Source organism: Liolophura sinensis, chromosome 11 (genome assembly GCF_032854445.1).
Source record: "Liolophura sinensis isolate JHLJ2023 chromosome 11, CUHK_Ljap_v2, whole genome shotgun sequence".
NCBI lineage: Eukaryota > Metazoa > Mollusca > Polyplacophora > Chitonida > Chitonidae > Liolophura > Liolophura sinensis.
Genome location: NC_088305.1, coordinates 3,246,977 through 3,260,370, shown reverse-complemented (window position 1 = coordinate 3,260,370; position 13,394 = coordinate 3,246,977).

The window sequence follows — 13,394 nt, the reverse complement described above, 5'->3', positions numbered from 1 at the left end:
ATGTGTAGTTCAGAATGCATCAGTTTAACACTTAAACTAACCGTAAAATCCAGTTTATCCAAATCGATATTTGTATGTTCAGTATAAGAAACCACACGGACAATCGAGAGCTAATGAATTTCTTGACGAGACGCTCGATTATCACGTGACGCTTTCAGCGTTAGTCTGGCCAAGTTCATACGGGCTTCTGCAACATGGCTACTCGGGGTGGGTTATCCGCCAGTGCCATATCCCCGATGCTGAATTTCATCTTCTCTCGTTTCAAAACTTTGCAGAATTTTTTTACCTATTTTTGTGATAACTGTGTCCTATACCATTTGTCTGTGCATATATAGGCGCAGTCTGTGTGTTCACTTTAAGCTGCTCTTGGTAAAAATTTTATTCGATTAGCTAATATGGACGACTTGATTTGAATTAAAATTAACAGCACGACACGGTGCCCACCAGAATAACCCTTATAATATACTGTATAAAAGACTTTACGTGACAAACTTTCAAACCTTTTGTATCCTCTATAGGATACCCTGCCCACATTTTTGGGCATTTCTGATTTGGAAATGTTAAATCATTGGATATGTATAATTGTTTGGTGTTTTTCGCCGTGCCCAGGAATGTTTCCCATAACCATCCGCAGGCTGCTCAAGCACTGGGCACGGCCCCTGGTTACAGGCCTTCCGGCTGTTGATTATTTCAGGAGTTTTATCGCCTTTCATAGATGCGGATGCTTTCCCCTGGCTTTGCGTATTTTCCTACACCCTAGGGACTTGACTGTTAACCGATATACCAGTCCAAAATAAACAAAGCAGCAAAATGAACAATCGCCAATTCGCAATTGTTAATCAAACAGCTGGAATCGACAGCGTAGCGAGACCCCTCGTTAGGTGAGGAGCCTGGTCCTCAGACACGAGACAGGTCTGTTGTCCAGTATATATGCTTCACAGCAAAAATGAAACCTTTGTTCCTGTTCTGTCTGGTGTCCGTGTACTGTGACTAGTTTCGGCATCTCGTTACAGTATGTAGTGACTTGTGTGTGGAGGGTGGGGGGGCTGTGGCATGTCCTGTGTGGTGCCAGTATACTCTAATTAGGTGGAGCATTGCATCTGATACAAGGCGTATGCATATTGTGAATGGGCGAAAAATTATGTCTGGTGTCAGCATATTGTAACCTGGTGGGATGTCATGTCTGGTGTGCGCATGCTGTGTCTAGGTGGAGTGTTATGTATGGTGTCATCGTGTCGTGATTAGGGGCAATGTTACGTCCTGCACACTCTGACTAGGTGCAGTGTTATTTCTGGTGTCCTCATACTGTGACTAAGTAGATGCCTGGTGTCTGCACACTGTTATATCTGGTGTCTGCACACTGTTATATCTGGTGTCCGCACTCTGTTAGGTCTAATGTGCGTATACTTTCACTTGGTGGAATGTTTTATCTGGTGTCGACATATTGTGACTAGATGAGATGTTTTGTCTCGTGTCGAACAAGTCGAATGTCGACTAGGTGGAGTGTTATGTCTGGCGTCCGCACACTGTGATGTCTGGCGTCCGCATGCTCTTTTCTCTGGTGTCTGCATACCGTGATATCTACTGTCGACACACCGATATGTCTTGTGTAGGCACATCGTTATGCCTGGTGTAGTCATAGGGCTATGTCTGTTGTCCGCACACTGTTATGTCTGGTGATCGCCACCTGTAACAAGGTGGAGTGTTACGTCCTGCATAATGTGACTAGGTATTATGTCTGCTGTCCACAAACTTTTTGTCTGTACACTGTTACGTTCTTTGTCTGCACACTGTTGTGTCCGGTGTCCGCAAGTTATGTCTATAATACACGGAGACGAGGTGAAATATCCTGCATGCTGTAAATAGGTGAAATGTTATGGTTGGTGTCATCATATTGTGACTGGATGGAGAGTTATGTCTGGCGGCCGCATGCTGTTTTGTCTGGTGTCCCCAAACCGTAATATCTAGTGTCGGCACACCGTTATGTCTGTTGTCCGCACACCGTTGTGTCTGGTGTCGTCATACCGTTATGCCTGGTCTTCGTATACCGTCATGTCTGGTGTTCGCATACCGTCATGTCTCGTGTTTACATAATGTGACTGGGTGGAATGTTGTCTGGTGTCTGCATAGGTGACTGGGTGGAATGTTATGTCTGGTTCTGGATACTGTGACTGGGTGGAATGTTATGTCTGGTTCTGGATACTGTGATTGGGTGGAATGTTATGTCTGGTGTTTCCATACTGTGATTGGGTGGAATTTTATGTCAGGTGTTTGCATAAAAGTGGAATGTTATGTCTGTTGTTTGCATACTGTGACTGGGTGTAATGTTATGTCTGGTGTCTGTATACTGTGACCGGGTGTAATGTTATGTCTGGTGTCTGTATACTATGACTGAGCGAAATGTTATATCTGGTGTCTGCATACTGTGACTGGGTGGAATGTTATGTCTGGTGTCTGCATACTTTGACTGGGTGTAATGTTACGCCTGGCGTCTGAATACTGTGACTGGGTGTAATGTTACGCCTGGCGTCTGAATACTGTGACTAGGTGTAATGTTATGTCTGGTGTCTGCATACTGTAACTGAGTGGGATGTTATGTCTGTAGTGTTTGCATATTGTAACTGAGCGAAATGTTATATCTGGTGTCTGCATACTGTGACTGAGCGAAATGATATGCCTGGTATCTGCATACTGTGACTTGGTGGAATGTTATCTGTAGTGCATTCATACTGTAACTAAGTGGAAGGTTATGTCTGGCTTTTGCATACTGTGACTAAGTAGAATGTTATGCCTTGTGTCTCGATTCTGTGATTAGGTAGAATGTTATGTCTGGTGTCTGCATACTGTAACTGGGTAGATTGTTTAATCTGGGGTCTGCATAATGTGACTGGTTGGAATGTTATGTCTGGTGTCTGCATACTGTGACTGGGTGGAATGTTATGTCTGGTGACTGTATACTGTGACTGGGTGGGATGTTATGTCTGGTGACTGTATACTGTGACTGGATGGAATGTTATGTCTGGTGACTGTATACTGTGACTGGGTGGGATGTTATGTCTGGTGACTGTATACTGTGACTGGGTAGAATGTTATGTATGGTGACTGTATACTGTGACTGGGTGGGATGTTATGTCTGGTGTCTGCATACTGTGACTGGGTAGAATGTTATGTATGGTGACTGTATACTGTGACTGGGTGGGATGTTATGTCTGGTGACTGTATACTGTGACTGGGTGGGATGTTATGTCTGGTGTCTGCATACTGTGACTGGGTATAATATTTCTGGTGTCTGCATACTGTGACTGGGTGTAATGTTATGTCTGGTGTCTGTATACTATGACTGGGTGGAATGTTATGCCTGGTGTCTCCATACTGTGACTGGGTGTAATGTTATGTCTGGTGTCTGCATACTGTGACTGGCTGGAATGTTATGTCTGGTTATGGATACTGTGGCTGTGTGGAATGATATGTCTGTAGTGTTTGCATACTGTGAGTGGGTGGAAATGAGCATGCTGCAACAGGATAGATTGTTATGTCTGGTGTCTGCATACTGTGACTGGGTGGAATGTTATGTCTGTCAACATACTGTGACTGGGTAGAATGTTTTGCCATGTGCCTGCATACTGTGACTATGTGGAATGTTATGTCTGGTGTCTGCATAATGTGACTGGCTGGAATGTTATGTCTGGTATCTGTATACTGTGACTGGGTGAATGTTATGTCTGGTATCTGCATACTGTGACTAGATAGACTCTTATGTCATGTGTCTGCATAATGTGACTGGGTAGAATGTTATGTATGTTTGCATACTGTGACTGGGAGGGATGTTATGTCTGGTGTCTGTATACTGTGACGGGGATGGAGTGTTATACCTGGTGTCTACATACTGTGACTGGGAGGGATGTTATGTCTGGTGTCTGTATACTGTGACGGGGATGGAGTGTTATACCTGGTGTCTACATACTGTGACTGGGAGGGATGTTATGTCTGGTGTCTGTATACTGTGACGGGGATGGAGTGTTATACCTGGTGTCTACATACTGTGACTGGGTGGGATGTTATACCTGGTGTCTACGTACTGTGACTGGGTGGGATGTTATGCCTGGTGTCTGCATACTGCGACTGGGTGGAATGTTATGCCATGTGTCTGTATTCTGTGACTTGATAGAATGTTTTGTTTGGTGTCTGCATACTGTGACTGGATGGAATGTTATGTCTGGTGTCTGCATACTGCGACTGGGTGGAATGTTATGCCATGTGTCTGTATTCTGTGACTTGATAGAATGTTTTGTTTGGTGTCTGCATACTGTGACTGGATGGAATGTTATGTCTGGTGTCTGCATACTGCGACTGGGTAGAATGTTATGTATAGTGACTGTATACTGTGACTGGGTGGGATGTTATGTCTGGTGTCTGCATACTGTGACTGGGTGGGATGTTATGTCTGGTGTCTGCATACTGTTACTTGGTAGAATGTTTTGGCTGGTGTCTGCATACTATGACTGAGTGTGATGTTATGTCTGGTGACTGCATACTTTGACTGAGTGTGATGTTATGCCTGGTGACTGCATACTGTGACTGGGTGGGATGTTATGTCTGGTGTCTGCATACTGTGACTGAGTGGGATGTTATGTCTGGTGTCTGCATACTGTGACTGGGTGGGATGTTATGTCTGGTGTCTGCATACTGTGTCTGAGTGTAATGTTATGTCTGGTGTCTGCATACTGTGACTGGGTGGAATGTTATGGTGTCTGCATACTTTGACTGGGTGGGATGCTATGTCTGTAGTGTTTGCATACTGTGACTGAGTGGGATGTTATGTATGGTGTCTGCATACTGTGACTGGGTGGGATGTTATGTCTGGTGTCTGCATACTGTGACTGAGTGGGATGTTATGTCTGGTGTCTGCATACTGTGACTGGGTGGGATGTTATGTCTGGTGTCTGCATACTGTGTCTGAGTGTAATGTTATGTCTGGTGTCTGCATACTGTGACTGGGTGGAATGTTATGGTGTCTGCATACTTTGACTGGGTGGGATGCTATGTCTGTAGTGTTTGCATACTGTGACTGAGTGGGATGTTATGTATGGTGTCTGCATACTTTGACTGGGTGGAATGTTATGTCTGGTGTCTGCATACTGTGACTGGGTGGGATGTTATGTCTGTAGTGTTTCCATACTGTGACTGAGTGGGATGTTATGTCTGGTGTCTGCATACTGTGACTGGGTGGGATGTTATGTCTGGTGTCTGGATACTGTAACTGGGTGGGATGTTATGTCTGTAGTGTTTGCATACTGTGATTGAGTGGGATGTTATGTCTGGTGTCTGCATACTGTGACTGAATGGGATGTAATGTCTGGTGTCTGCATACTGTGTCTGAGTGTAATGTTATGTCTGGTGTCTGCATACTGTGACTGGGTGGAATGTTATGGTGTCTGCATACTTTGACTGGGTGGGATGCTATGTCTGTAGTGTTTGCATACTGTGACTGAGTGGGATGTTATGTCTGGTGTCTGCATACTTTGACTGGGTGGAATGTTATGTCTGGTGTCTGCATACTGTGACTGGGTGGGATGTCATGTCTGTATTGTTTCCATACTGTGACTGAGTGGGATGTTATGTCTGGTGTCTGCATACTGTGACTGGGTGGGATGTTATGTCTGGTGTCTGCATACTGTAACTGGGTGGGATGTTATGTCTGTAGTGTTTGCATACTGTGATTGAGTGGGATGTTATGTCTGGTGTCTGCATACTGTGACTGAATGGGATGTAATGTCTGGTGTCTGCATACTGTGTCTAAGTGTAATGTTATGTCTGTTTTGTTTGCATACTGTTTGCATATCTGGTGCCAGTATATTGTGACAAGGTGAGATGTTGTGCCTGTTGTCTTTGTACTATGAGCGGGTGGGATTTTATATCGGGTGTTCGTTAACTCTGATTGAATGGGATGTTATGTCAGGTGTCTTCAGCACTGTCAGTGCTCCAGCGTGCAACCGCAACGCAATAACTCGGTCGCCTCTTACCAATACGTCTCAGATGATGCGGGCTTCCTCTCTAATCGAACGTGGGAAGACCTGACAGGAACCTGATGATGGTCGTGGGTTTTCCCCGCACCTTGTCCGGCTTCCTCCCACCATACTACTGGTCGTCGTCGTAGGAGTGAAATATTTTTGAGTACGGCGGAAAACACCAATCAAATAAATAAATATGTGAGCATTAGGCTGGGCCAGTTGCTGTGTGACATGACAGATATACTGTCATGTCAAGGCACAGTGAACAAACAGCACATGTATATGGAAAGTATACTGGAGAAATCACGATTTAAATCATGCTTGCTTAGCGCTAATTTGAAGTACATTTCATTTTTACATTGGGGTACAGTTTTACGGTTACAAAAAAACGGAGTGCCCGGGATAAACCACTTAGCTTTGACGACTTACACAGGAATTTTTCATATTGGTGTTAGTCTCATGGACAGCTTATCGATCTAAAGTGGCCGAGTGATCAGCAGAGCTTGTCTTTCAGTCGCTAGTAGGTGAGAGATCAGTTCTGGCCTTGGATGGGGACTTTGTTAATTCCTCTGCTTTCACGATGGAGCCTTGTCAACGATGCTGCGCAAGCCCATTTACGCAGAGTGTAACGTTCCTTGAAGACCACTTAGTGCGTCACTTGTGAGAAAGTTCTTCAGTAACCTGCCAAAGGTGGACGGTTTTAATGGCTGTAGCGTTAAGCCATAGTCACCCACCCATTCATTCGCTCGATGGTTTCTTGAGTCGGCTAACCATAACTGACCTCGTAGGGCCCACCAAGGCCCTGGGGACATTAGAAGCAGATGAAACTTAGGTATTATACATGGATGTTACCTTAAAGTTATCTTGCGTATTTCTTTGTTCTTTTGGCACGGAGTTGCATTTCAGAAAGATTGGAAATTTGTGTACAGTCCCCCTGGTATACCCATTATGCAGATCCTGTTCTTGGACGTCAACTTTCGGATTAAGATGTACATAGTAAAACCTGTATTATTATTGTTGACCTTCACATCCTGGACACCAGTCTATCACAGGAAATTTAAGAAATTACCGAACTCGGAAGCAAAATCTCTCCTGTTCCATTGTGCGTAATTCCTCTGTATACGATTTATAGTTGTTTACCCTGTCACATTCTGGATAAAGACGTGCTGCTAAGTGGAGCTGCTAGTACATGATCATAACGTACTGTAAAGTCGTCCGTGCTTCTCCTATGTACAGCCGCACGTGCAGGACTACGTCGGTCGCACGGCTAATAAAGCCTGGAGAAGATGTTAGGGATATCAATGAAATAAACACGAGCACGTGTTTTCGTTGCTGTCAGCCGTTGAGTGACAGGTGCACATGTCACATGGTGTGGGTTTGTATTTCCGTACATGCGCAGATGCTTTCCAAAACGTAATGGTCATTGTTAACTGCATCTATCCGATCGTTATTATTAGAGTTAACTCTTAATGTCATAAGTTTTCATAAAATTTTTCCATGTCAAAGATTCCCACGGGCTTCAGCCCACCATAATGCTGGCTGGCCTTCGTATAAGTGAAATATTCTTGAGTGCGGCGTAAAACACCAATCAAATAAATAAATAAATAAACATGTCCAAGAGATTTCGTTTTGTTAATATAAATCGTTTTCATATTAAGGGGCACTAAGTATGCAAATCAAGTTACTGATGTCCACATTTTAGACTTACTTTAATTATTTAAATGTTAAATGTGCAGTGCAATTAAAGCAACTGAAGAACGCTCATTTAGAACGTTTTTGCAATGCCAGTTTTACAAGTCCTTTAGCAAGCCACTCCGACTCAGTCGTTACTGAGCCAGTTATTAAGATATGTATATGTAACTTAATTGCTTTTCCTTTTATCTTTCTGGATACACCTATCTACTGTGTATCTTGCTTTGCTAAAATGTGTACGAAAATTGTATGCTATCTAATTATACGCTAACGCATAGCGGACGGGCGATGCCTTGTAAACATCAAGTGCAATGCCTTCGTTACGGCTGCTCATTCTCGCGGTTGCCATGGGGTCAGGGGGTCCATGGATATCTAATAGGGCTTGGTGTTAGCGCTGTAACTTGGGGGCGGACAACCGCTGCTGAGTACGCTGTGATGACTTCCCCACACCTGCATTTTACGCTTCTGCTCAACGACATCCGAGAAGTCTTCTGCCAGTTCCCAGCCATCGTAATCAATTTCCCTGCTCATTTGAAGTGCAGCTTCCTTCTAAATGAGTGTTTCTTTATCTTTCTTAACCTCCAGTTATTATATTTAATGGCCGCCCATGTGATGATATCCACGATAGTCTATAAATGCACAGAACACACCACAACATTGAGGGCATATACAATATAAAGGACTTGCCGCTTAGAGAGTAAACCAGAGCAGTGACATCTGGTGTAATATCTAGCAAATGGTAACACGTAACGGGTGGAATCTGGTCACTTATCAGTTTATCTTATTTAAGGTTTTATGTAAAGTTTTCATTTAAATGCTTACATAGTAGCATTTTAAACGCCTCGTAACAGTATGACTAATGCAGAATTAGGTAAAAAAGAGATATCCCGTGATGTTAATTGCTATATATAAGAAGTCACTGGTCTGAAATTGATCAACTTCCTGCGCTGTCTGATTATTTTAAAGTACCCTTGTCAACGAACAGAGAGGTCTTGGTCTGGGTCAGATGCAATGTGACAAAATTGGGGAGAGCCAGGTTCAACCTTCCGGTTGCATTGATGTGCATGTCCATGTAGATCACTAAGATTTCTGCATGCATAAGTTGTTTTACATAGTCAAGTATATAGGCAGGATTCGGCTTAGCTGGATCCTATAATCCAGCCTCAACGTAGGTAGATCCGTTCAATGACAAGGTATCTTGACGAATCCATGGATATTCACTTGACGAGAATACCATTTATGCGAAACAAGGAATCATTTTATCTCGAAATATTTCTTTTTCTCATCACTTCCCTACCCACTCCGATCCGAGGCACACACCCACCCTTCCCTTCCCCATCACCATCCCACCCCACGCATCCCCACCCCACCCCGCTTCCTCCTTTCTTCTCTCCCTCCCTCCGCGTCATCTCAGCTCCATCTCTGATAAAACCTATCCGAATTGGCTTTATGTGTAGACAAGGTGATTAGTGAAAACTAGACCTACAGACTACCGGGCTGGGCAGACTGGTACTGTAATGCATACCACAGGGATCATCAAAGTCCGCTTCAAATTTTATTATTCCGCTGATGAAGCTGTAGAAATTCGAGGTCTCTTGAAAATGGCCTTAACGACTGCTTGATCCAGAGGTAGGGGGTGAGTGGTTGTGGGGGGCGCGTCTTTTGCAGGGAAACTGCATCCTAAAACGAACTAACTTTGAGACATCATGGTGCAGTGAAAAATCATATACCAGATATGTTAGGTAGATGCGTTATGAGTAAAATATTCCTTAACTTACACAGCAAAAACTGAAAGGTATATGCATGTTAAAATAAAAACGGCTATTTGACCACTCTAGTAGAGCTGTCACATGTTTTCTATAAAACACCAATGTTTTGGAGAAAATGTTCGAAATGCTTCACTGAAAACGTCAATGTTATAAAAAAGATGCCAGCCTATGTTTTGACAAAAACGCGTGGGTGCATAGTCTCACTATGTACTAGGCATTATGGATAAGACGTCTGTGTTCGAACAAAAAAAAACAGCAAGGCGTTTGCACATTAGTGTATTTTATGATACATGTCATCCGTCGTTAATATTTGCAGTGCAATGCTAACTATTAACATATGTCGATTGGGACTAAATCTGGACAAATCTGTTTTATCATAATATAAAATCGATATCAAAAACCGTGTCGTCGACTTAACGTCACCGGAACAGTTCCTATGCGGGTCGCCAGGCCAATTAGTCACGTTACCTTGCTCTAACATTTCAGTGCTCACTGAGCGCCAAACGAGGCATCAAGAAGTACCATTTTTAAAATCTTTGATAAGACCCGACTCAGGTTTGATCCCAATCCCTCGACCTTAAGACAGACCCCTGTGGTAGTGTGTGAACGTTGTATTGTTTTCCGGGCGTGCTTAACAATGACCACTTGCCACTGAGGAATGAGGAATAGCCAGTTCAAATCCAGTTCCCGCTGGTCTTACACGCGCTATACATCAAACGTTTCTCAGATACCTGGCGAGGTAGGCTGGGTTTCCTCAGGACTCTGTCCGGTTCCCTTTACCCATAAACCGCATCTTTTCATTCGTTATTACGCTGACTGTTATTATGTCTTTGGTACTGCGCAACACGCCTTTGAATGAAAGAAAATAGTCTTTCTTTGAACAGGCTTACACAGGTTATCTACATGTAAATCTCAGTTGCTGATTCAACAATTTTTAGCGTCAAAATGTAAATTTATTTTAAACGCTCATTTCTGGGCCCAGTACTTTAAACTTTTAAACACCTAACAGGTGTTGTTTAAAGACAAACTTATCACAATTTGATCTTCTTAGACAATAAACTGCGCAACATACTGAAGTTTAAATTTTTATTCAAGACAAAATTCCATTTGTGGTATCGGCCTGCTTTAAGTTATTTATGCTTAATCTACTATATCTTCCGACATTGTAAAGTTCTAACCTCAGACGACTAACCGCAAACACAGAATATATTACAGACAATTGATTTGACTGCTATACACAACTCACATCGTCATTTGATCACCTCGTGGGGCTTCCTTGTCGTCAAGGCAACGACACATTTAATAGATACGACACGATTCCTGTCATCACTACGTCACTTCACGCGAGACCATTCGTCAACCTCGAAACCGACAACAGCAAGTGACACTCCGCTGATAAGTCCGAGATGGACAAGGGTGTAATTCCAGCACGCGCGGAGTTTGTCCCGAGAGACTGCAGGCGATTTTCGGCAATGATAAATGACCACAATAAATAAAATGTCCCATTCCTTATCTGACTGGCCAGTGAATATGTCCGACAGGGCCGTTTGCTTGATAGTACATGGATATGGAGTCCGTTTACTGGAAGGCTGCATTAGTATAGTCTGGGAAATGCAAAGCTCTGTCCCACAGGTGCGGGTCTGTCAGATGTGATACGTGTTAAATGTCCGTTGCTGTCACATGGTGGGCGTGGCACCTGGCCAAAGTGTTGATTAACTGTTTTGTTAAATGTCTGTCGTTTATCAAAATACTGTCAGATACATTTTGTGTCAGAAGTTTAATGAGACTTATACATATATACTGATACAGGCAAAATGTCTGCCCCATTAAAAACTTGCAAAATTGGCAAAGTGTTTTCTACTGATTTTTTTTTACGCAATTCAAAGAAGTACTAGATGGGAGCAGTGTTTTGGATGCGATGCACAATATGGCATCAAACATATCTTGGTTGACTGTGTAGACTTTGCCCACGTTCGGTAGAGATTCTACACGGTCAACTCTATATATGATTTATTTGACAACGTCGCTGGCCATGTTGTCACAAATTATTTGAAGGCCATTGGCCTTTATCATAAGATATAAATTTTAATTATTATTCATGTATAAATATTTATCGATAAAAAGTTATATATACATTTCGTGATTTACTATTTTTAAAATATGGGGGTTTTCGAGTTTTAACTGCTTTTTGGTTGTTCCCATCTGTTTTTAAACATGTCCAAACATTTATGTTTCATTTTGATGTTCTCACCATCATATCGGAAACCTCAACCGCCTCGTCTTGTTCTCGCCACGATATGGCTGAAATATTGCCGATGTGGCGTTAAACCATAATCATTCATTCATTCATTCATTCAAAGCAGTAAATATACTTGTACTGTACTTGTAATATGTTTGCCTTGAACAATAACAGTCCTTAAAATGGCAGGAGTGCCTAGATCTGCATGAAATACATATAGCACATCTGCAAATATTAAGAGAACGTCTAATTATTAAAACATTTATGAAGAATTTTTTTACATTTTTTTCTTAGGTGTAGCTAAAGATAATTTTCGCTTCATCTGGTCATTTCAATGCCTGTAAACATCAACTGAAACTACCTCTTAAAACCATTTGACTGCTTTTATTAACTCTGTTGACGGAAACCAACACACCGTTCATGTTTGCAGTCGAACACTTGAACATTCATCTGTTCAAGAGATTTTGTCTTCACTTGTATTGAAAACAAATAAACTTACTGTCTGGATTTTTTAAAATTGCACCAGAAGTGTTTTTTGTGTACATAAATACAGTCAAAACATAGTATCCTAACACTGCACTTAACACTCTAGTAAATGTGGCTTCAGCAAGAATGAAACAAATTGCCAAATTTAAAGTCTTAGTCCATATGTAGGAATTGAACCCGGGTCCCTGTGTTCATAAGTTATTCACCCTTACCACAAGGTCATCGACGTGTACAGTAGGTAAACAGTAGGTATACTTGGAAAACTTATTACATCTCATCAAATCTGTGCAATTCTTGTACCGGTAGTTCTTACAAGTTTAGGAAACTGAATTAAGTAGGGTTTTTTGTACTTATGTCACAAGTCAAAATGTACCTATGTCAAACTCAACTGTTGACATTTCCAAGCTTATCTCGTCAAGTTAAACAACCGGCATTCTAAAGTTTCCGTGTCATCTTATTTGTAATTCTAACCACCATCGCATGTGGCCGGCTTTGACACAGATCGCTTTAGAGTCGTTGAGACAATAAAATACCTTAAATACCCTCCAGGGAGTATCCGACCGTAAGTCGTAGTTTAAAGAAGACATTTAGTAATCTGACACGAAGTCAGAAAGTCGCCGCTAGAGAGGTTTTGTATCTCAGCAAAGCTGTGGTCGTAGAAGTTTAACGCCGTGCCTGCCTTATAACAGCATACATGTGGCACTTTCCCTTTTGTTTTGCTCAAAGGTTCCATCTTTGAGCGAAAACAAGTATAGTTAGTTGCTATTAACATATTAGTAATACGACAATATCCCAACGACGGACAATTTTCAGCTGTTTAGGTGTATTTACATAAATGCTTCAAAATAATACGCGTTGCAGTGTCATTGGAAATTGAATGTAATTTGGAGTCAATTTCACAGAACTGCTCGCGGACATTTTTCTATACGTAAATCAACTTCATGAAGTTAGGGTAGAGGGTATTTTTATGGACAACAGCCGTGTGGAGTTTTGTTAAAACCCTGCATCAGTAAAAATGCCATTAATGACAAATTAACTAATAACGGATGTAACTACACATATTAATACCAGGAACGTAAAACCTATACCATTATGAGGTGTTTTTATGGCGCATGAGGCATTTTGAAGTTCGTTTTACACTTGGGCCGAATGTCACAATGACATGTTTAACGACATCGCTGGAGTATGACGATAAAA